General features: G+C 46.0%; 1 long non-coding RNA gene across 1 annotated transcript; it reads left to right on the forward strand.

Moving 5' to 3' along the window:
• The first annotated feature begins 888 nt into the window (after positions 1-888).
• Positions 889-2,409, forward strand: LOC311125975. The gene is made up of 3 exons (XR_014612928.1): positions 889-1,007; positions 1,133-1,417; positions 2,337-2,409. It is a non-coding gene; the product is annotated as an uncharacterized lncRNA (long non-coding RNA).
• Positions 2,410-8,063: the final 5,654 nt, after the last annotated feature.

The following is an 8,063-nucleotide window of genomic DNA, read 5'->3' on the forward strand; positions in this document are numbered from 1 at the left end:
GAAGTATTTTATAAAGGAGAGTGGTTTGGTCTACGTCCTTGGTTTGGGAGTAAGATGAAAGATGCTAAGGTTGTGTGTAGAGAGCTGGGCTGTGGGAATGCTATAGCTGAATCTAGAGGACCTCTGGTTGAAGATGGAAGAAGAACAATCAAATTATTGAGTATGTGCAGTGGAAATGAGTCTACAATTAGAGAGTGTTACACCGGTGGAGGAGGACCTGGTGTCTCTTCTGGTGGATATTATCATAATGTGATCTGTTCAGGTAAGAGACTGGTAATATTTAGATATTTAATTGGTACATTATACAAGATTTACATGTGTCATGTTTTATGTGTTTTTCATTTCATTTAAAGAGAGGGAGAGATGTTAGATGTATTTAAACATTATATTTGTGTTTGTCATATTCATTTATGGGAGATGTGCATGGGTAGATCATTGTAGTTCAGATGTTACTGAAGTGAAGCTGCCTGATGGATGTCCAGCTGTTTATTTTCTATAAAGTGAAGTGAACTTATTCCTGTATCCTGCCTGCATTATTCCCAACCCTGTCCTGAGTGACTAAGAACCCATTTCTACCTCTTACAGTATCAAACATAGCAACCTACAATCTTTTATCCAACATATTTGTGTTTAGTCCTTGACAGTGTCATCAACAAAACGGATTGAATGTTCAACCAACTCTTTTTCTCCAGAGTCTGTGCAGCTTGTGGATGGAGCTGGTGTCTGCTCTGGTAGACTGGAGGTGAAGTCCAATCAGTCCAGTCAGTCCTGGGCCTCAGTGTGTGAAGCTGACTTTGACCAGCAGGATGCAGAGGTAGTCTGTGGGGAGCTTGGCTGTGGGGCTCCTGCAGCTCTACAGGGGGGGCTCTATGGAGAAGGTGAGGGTCAGACCTGGGATAAAGAGTTCCAGTGTAAAGGCAATGAGTCTCTTCTCCTGGACTGTGACACCTCAGACAGAAAAAACAACACCTGCCTACCTGGTAATGCTGTTGGACTCACCTGCTCAGGTAAGAAACAGTTTGTCACTCAATCAACATTGTTTCTCACATGGAGTGAAGAATATGAGAGGCAATATAGGTGTGTTTTAGTGAGAAAATAGTAAGATTACTGTCTCTCTCTCTTCTTTTCTCAGAGCCTGATGATGTGAGGCTGGTGGGAGGAGGCAGTCGCTGTGCTGGTGGAGTGGAGCAGTACGACGAGGGAGAGTGGAGGACTGTGGGAGCTGCAGGCTGGGCCAAGGCTATAGCTGCAGTAGTGTGTAGAAAGCTGGGTTGTGGCTCCACTGTTTCAGTACTACCTGGAAACACCACTAGAGGGTTTAGAGTTGACTGTTCTGGGTCTGAGTCTTCACTGAGGGAGTGTGGGACATCGTATTCAACTTATGATCTCTTTCTTGGATTCACAGTGATCTGCTCAGGTAATAACAAGCTACACTTTATGGCCAAAAATGCAGTGGTCTAAGGCACTGCATCGCAGTGCTAGCTGTGCCACTAGAGATCCTGGTTCGAATCCAGGCTCTGTCGTAGCCGGCTCCAACCGGGAGACCCATGGGGCGGCGCACAATTGGCCCAGTGTCGTCCAGGGTAGGGGAGGGAATGGCCGGCAGGGATGAAAAAATAATGTATGCACTCACTAACTGTAAGTCACTCTGGATAAGAGCGTCTGCTAAATGACTAAAATGTATATGTAGTGGATTCAGCTATTTCAGCCATACCTGTTGCTGACAGGTGTATAGGATCGATCACACAAAGCCATACAATCCACAGACCACCATTGGTAGTAGCTTGTGTGGCCTTACTGAAGAGCTCAGTGACTTTCGACGTGGCGTCTAGGAGCAACATTGGCTCAGCCACGAAGTGGTAGGCCACATAAGTGATCTGCTCAGGAAATATCAATATATGATCATTATATTCCACTGATTCCCTTTATTCATTCAACTTCCTCTGCCCCTCTAATGATGACTGTTTGCTTGTAAGTCTGCAAAATAAATCACTCAGTCAAGTAGGAATCAAATACAACTTAAATATCCCAGAATGCTTTTGTATTTGAGTGTTATCTCAGTGAACGTCTCTACTCACTGCCACTGTCACATGTCATGTTATTGTCATATCTAAATGAGGAAAGTAGTTGAGGAGCTACGTTTTCTTTTTCTCTCCTCTTGTTCCAGATGTCCTGCTTCAGCCTGACATCAACATATGTTGTCTCAGTGACTGTAGGCCCACTACTCATGTTGCCCTGTGAGGGAGGGTGGCTAGCACTGTTACATGCTGATGTTATTGTCATATCTATAGGAAACTAGTTGAAGAGGTTTTTCTTGTTCTCTTTTATTGTTACAGATCTCCTGGTCCAGCCTGATATCTTCCTGACTGACTCAATGGGAGGGGTCTCCAGGGGCCAGCAGGGGCCCGAAGTTTTTAGGGGCTACAGCTTCACCATCACCTGCTCCACTCAGCCACAGTACCCAGGAGGCTCCTTCCTCCTCACGTTCACCGGCTCCAACAGAACCCAGACCCAGCCAGCTGTCAATCACTCTGCTGCCTTCCTCTTCCCTGCTGCAGATGGCTCCCACCAAGGGAACTACAGCTGTGTTTATGACAATTATGTTTTCTCTCATAACTTCTCCTCTGAGAGTGAGCTCCTCTCCCTCACCGTCACAGGTAACTGAACATGATCCAGACTTATAACTTTGTCATTGACAGATTTCCCACAGATCTATGTGATGATAATCAGTCCCCTCATCAAAGGTGTTTCTGTTTGCAGCCTCTCCTCTGCCAGCCTTCATCATCAGACACGTTGTAGTGCTGCTGATCCTACTGACAGCCATCACCACCTTCTACCTGTACTACAAGGTAAATACATTTACTCAGACGTTACAAGTCATTTAAATGTTTGTGTCTATGAGCAGGGTTCAGATTCTACATTGGTCTATATCTGTGTTTAAGGTGTGTGATTAACCAGATGTGTATCTTTGACTTGTGTTGCACTATCTTGGGTTTGTTCTTCAGTACTGTACTGATTATGAGAGAACGAGAACGAGGGAGAGAACGAGAGGGAGAGAACGAGGGGGAGAGAACGAGAGGGAGAGAACGAGGGGGAGAGAACGAGAGGGGGAGAGAACGAGAGGGGGAGAACGAGAGGGGGAGAGAACGAGAGTGGGAGAACGAGAGGGGGAGAACGAGAGGGAGAGAACGAGGGGGGGAGAGAACGAGGGGGAGAGAACGAGAGGAGGAGAGAACGAGAGGGGGAGAGAACGAGAGGGGGAGAGAACGAGAGGGGGAGAGAACGAGAGGGAGAGAACGAGAGGGAGAGAACGAGGGGGGGAGAGAACGAGAGGGGGAGAGAACGAGGGGGAGAGAACGAGGGGGGGAGAGAACAAGAGGGGGAGAGAACGAGGGGGAGAGAACGAGAGGGGGAGAACGAGGGGAGAGAGAATGAGGGGGGGAGAGAACGAGGGGGAGAGAACGAGAGGGGGAGAGAACGAGGGGGAGAGAACGAGAGGGGGAGAGAACGAGAGGGGGAGAGAACGAGGGGGAGAACGAGAGGGGGAGAGAACGAGAGGGGGAGAGAACGAGAGGGAGAGAACGAGGGGGGAGAGAACGAGGGGGGGAGAGAGCGAGAGGGGGAGAGAACGAGGGGGGGAGAGAACGAGGGGGAGAGAACGAGAGGGGGAGAGAACGAGAGGGGGAGAGAACGAGAGGGGGAGAGGACGAGGGGGAGAGAACGAGGGGGAGAGAACGAGAGGGGGAGAGAACGAGAGGGAGAGAACGAGAGGGGGAGAGAACGAGAGGGGGAGAGAACGAGAGGGGGAGAGAACGAGAGGGAGAGAACGAGGGGGGGAGAGAACGAGACAGAGAGAGAGAGAGACACCAGTGGCAAGGTGACTGTGAACATGGATGTGTATCAAACAGGCACAACGACAGTACAGGGACAAAGTATGAGCAATTCAACGGCTCATACACGAGACGTATGTGGCAGGGACTCCAGACAATCCCAGATTATAAAGGGAAAGCTAGCCACGTATGGGACACCGACGCCTCGCTCCCGGACAAGATAAACACCTTCTTCTCCCGCATTGAGGATAACACAGTGCCACCGACGCGTGTGGTGAAGGTAGGCAGCAACACCTCTGCCACCCTGATCCTCAACACGGGGGCCCATAGGGGTGCGTGCTCAGCCCCTTCCTGTACTCCCTGTTTACCAGTGACGGTGTGGCCACGCACGTCTCCAACTCAATCATCAAGTTTGCTGATGACACAACAGTGGTAGGCCTGATTATCAACAACAACGAGACAGCCTACAGGGAGGAGGTGAGAGCCCTGGCGGAGTGGTGCCAGGAAAATAACCTCTCGCTCAACGTCAACAAAATGAAGGAGTTGATCGTGGACTTCAGGAGACAGCAGAGGGAGCACGCCCCCATCCACATCAACGGGGCCACAGCGGAGAGGGTGAAAAGGCTTCAAGTTCCTCGGCGTGCACATCACTGACAACCTGAAATGGTCCCTTCACACAGACAGTGTGGTGAAGAAGGCGCAACAGCACCTCTTCAACCTCAGGAGGCTGAAGAAATTTGGTTTGGCCCCTAAGATCCTCATGAACTTCTACAGATGCACCACTGAGAGCATCTTGTCGAGCTGTATCACCGCCTGGTGTGCAACTGCACAGAATGCATCCTCAGGGCTCTCCAGAGGGTGGCGCGATCATCCCAACACATCACCAGGGGCACACTGCCTGCCCTCCAGGACATCTACAGCACCCGGTGTCACAGGAAAGCCAGGAAGATCATCAAGGACCTCAGCCACCCGAGCCACAGCCTGTTCACCCCACTACCATCTAGAAGGAGGAGACAGTACAACAGGTGCATCAAAACTGGGAAAGATGAACAGAGCAAAGTACAGAGAGATCCTTCATGAAAGTCTCTGAATGTCCTTGAGTGGCCCAGCCAGAGCCTGGACTTGAACCGGATCTAATATCTCTGGAGAGACCTGAAAATGGCTATGCAGTGATGCTCCACATCCAACCTGACAGAGCTTGAGAGGATCTGCAGAGAAGAATGGGAGAAACTCCCCAAATACAGGTGTGCCAAGCTTGTAGCTTCATACCCAAGAAGAATCAAGGCTGTAATCGCTGCCAAAGGTGCTTCAACAAAGTACTGAGTAAAGGGTCTGAATACTTATGTAAATGTGATATTTCCATTTCTTATTTTAATACATTTGCTAAATGTCTAAAAATCAGTTTTTGCTTTGTTATTATGGGGTATTGTGTGTAGATTGATGAAGAAAAAAAACAATTTAATCAATTTTAGAATAAGGCTGTAACGTAACAAAATGTGGAACAAGTCAAGGGGTCTTAGTACTTTCCGAAAGCACTGTATATACTGTATTCTAGTCATGGCTCATCCTATATAAATACTGCTGTACACACTTTTTCTATCCACATACTGTCTTTACACACCATTATATGTATATATACACTGAGTATACCAAACATTAGGAACACATATTTACAGTATATATATATTTTTATTCCAGACTCTGACACTGATTTCTTTATTTATTGTATTTTTCTGGATTATGTGATTATTTATTTTGTTGCTAGGTATTACTGCCCTGTTGGAGCTAGAAATACAAGCATTTCGCTGCACCTTCGATAACACCTGCAAATCTGGGACAAATACATTTGATTTGATTTGAAATGTCTGACTCTTGGTGCTGTGTCTCCCTAGACCACCAGGAGGCAGAAGAGAGTGAACAGGGTGAGCAGCATGGATCATTATGTCAATGCCATGGAGATGGTCTCTCTGAGCTCCAGAGCTGAAGCTGGACCGGGAGAGGAGAGAGCAGCCCAGGGGACTGAGTAGGAGTAGAATGATGCTGACCCTACATGCTGATCTTAGGTCAGTTTTGTGTTTTAAATCTATGGTCAGCAGTGGACTGGTGTTTAAAATGTGGCGGCAAACCTTAAGTGGTTCTAATTTTAATAACATGTTCAGAATTACTTTATCTTTTTATAACCTTGGAAGAAATCTAAAAGGAGTGACTGCAACCACCATTATTCCTTTTAGTTAGTTGTTTGCTACCAGGGGACCATGGGGTTTTGGTAACATGGGGTTTCGGTAACTTGGGGTTATGGTAACATGGGGTTTGGGTAACATGGGGATGGTAACATGGGGTTTGGTAACATGGGGTTTGGGTAACTTGTGGTTTGGGTAACATGGGGTTTTGGGTAACATGGGGATTGGGTAACATGGGGATTGGGTAATATGGGGTTTTGGGTAACACGGGGTTTTGGTAACATGGGTTTTTGGTAACATGGGGTTTTGGTAACATGGGGTTTTGGTAACATGGGGTTTGGTAACATGGGGTTTTGGTAACATGGGGTTTGGGTAACATGGGGTTTTGGTAATATAGGGTTTGGTAACATGGGGTTATGGTAACATGGGGTTTGGGTAACATGGGGTTTTGGTAACATGGGGTTTTGGTAACATGGGGTTTTGGTAACATGGGGTTTTAATTATTTTTAGAGAGTAGCTCAATTACGTTTGTTTTGTGTTACAGAATTTATAGTTTTTTGCTTTTGTCTTTATGTCTTTATCTTATTTAGTGTTTCTCTTAGATTCTTTATCTTGAAGTGTTTCCATTATTAGTCCATGTATTATTATAATCATCTGTTCATACTTAAATAAAGGGGTCACTCCTCAGTGGCGCAGTGGTCTAGAGATCCTGGTTCGAATCCAGGCTCTGTCGTAGCCGGCCGTGACCGGGAGACCCATGGGGCGGCGCCCAGCGTCGTCCAGGGTAGGGGAGGGAATGGCTCGCAGGGATGTAGCTCAGTTAGTAGAGCATGGCGTTTGCAACGCCAGGGTTGTGGGTTTGATTCCCATGGGGGGTATGAAAAAAAATAAAATAATGTATGCACTCACTAACTGTAAGTCGCTCTGGATAAGAGCGTCTGCTAAATGACTCAAATGTAAATGGCTCAACTTTTTCTCAAGTCATTTTGGTTTATTGTTGGGGTTTGTTGTGTTGTTTACCTCTCAAGATGTTATTGATTATAAATGTTATGGTATTGATTAGGATGTAGATTATTGTTATGATGTTAGTAGTATATAGAGATAATGATGTTATTCTCTTATGATCTGTGGGTTACAGAGAAAGTATAGTACTTAGTGCAGGTCTGATATACAATAGATGGTGTTGTACAAATCAATCAATCAATCAATAAGTAACGTAAATGAATATTGTTTTGTATTATATCAATGACATTAAAGTTATTGTTGACAAGTGCTAATTCTACACTGAGTATACAAAACATTAAGAACACCTGCTCTTTCCCAGACATAGACTGACCAGTTGAATCTGGGTGAAAGCTATGAAGCGTTATTGATGTCACTTGTTAAATCCACTTTAATCAGTGTAGCTGAAGGGGAGGAGACAGTTTTAAAAAAATGATTTTTAAGGCTTGAGATAATTGACACATGGATTGTGTATGTGTTCCATTCAGAGGGTGAATCGTCAAGACAACAGATTTAAATGTCTTTGAACAGGGTATGGTAGTAGGGGCCAGGCAAACCGGTTTGAGTGTGTCAAGAACTGCAACGCTGCTGGGTTTTTTATGCTCAACAGATTGCCGTGTGTATCAAGAATGGTCCGCCACCCAAAGGACATCCAGCCAACTTGACAAAACTGTGGGAAGCATTGGAATCAACATGGGCCAGCTTCCCTGTGGAACGTTTTCGACACCTTGTAGAGTCCGTGCCCCGACAAATTGAGGCTGTTCTGAGGGCAAAAGTGGGGGTGAAACTCAATATTAGGAAGATGTTTCTAATGTTTTGTACACTCAGTGGATAGTTGATGTGAGTTCAGATAATGTTTTGTTGTTATGTTATTTACCCTTTCCAGATAAAGACCTGTTGCTCTCTAAACTGCCATGTAATCACTGAATGCTTTTAATAAACTCAGTCTTGTGTGATTTCCCCTCCAGTTTTTTATTTCACAGTGGTCAAGGGGTTATTGATCATTAGTGATTCCATCAGTGACACCAGACATCAGCTCAGCCCAGAGGTT

The sequence above is a fragment of the Coregonus lavaretus genome (genome assembly GCF_964263955.1).
Source record: "Coregonus lavaretus genome assembly, contig: HAP1_SCAFFOLD_866, whole genome shotgun sequence".
NCBI classification, from domain to species: domain Eukaryota; kingdom Metazoa; phylum Chordata; class Actinopteri; order Salmoniformes; family Salmonidae; genus Coregonus; species Coregonus lavaretus.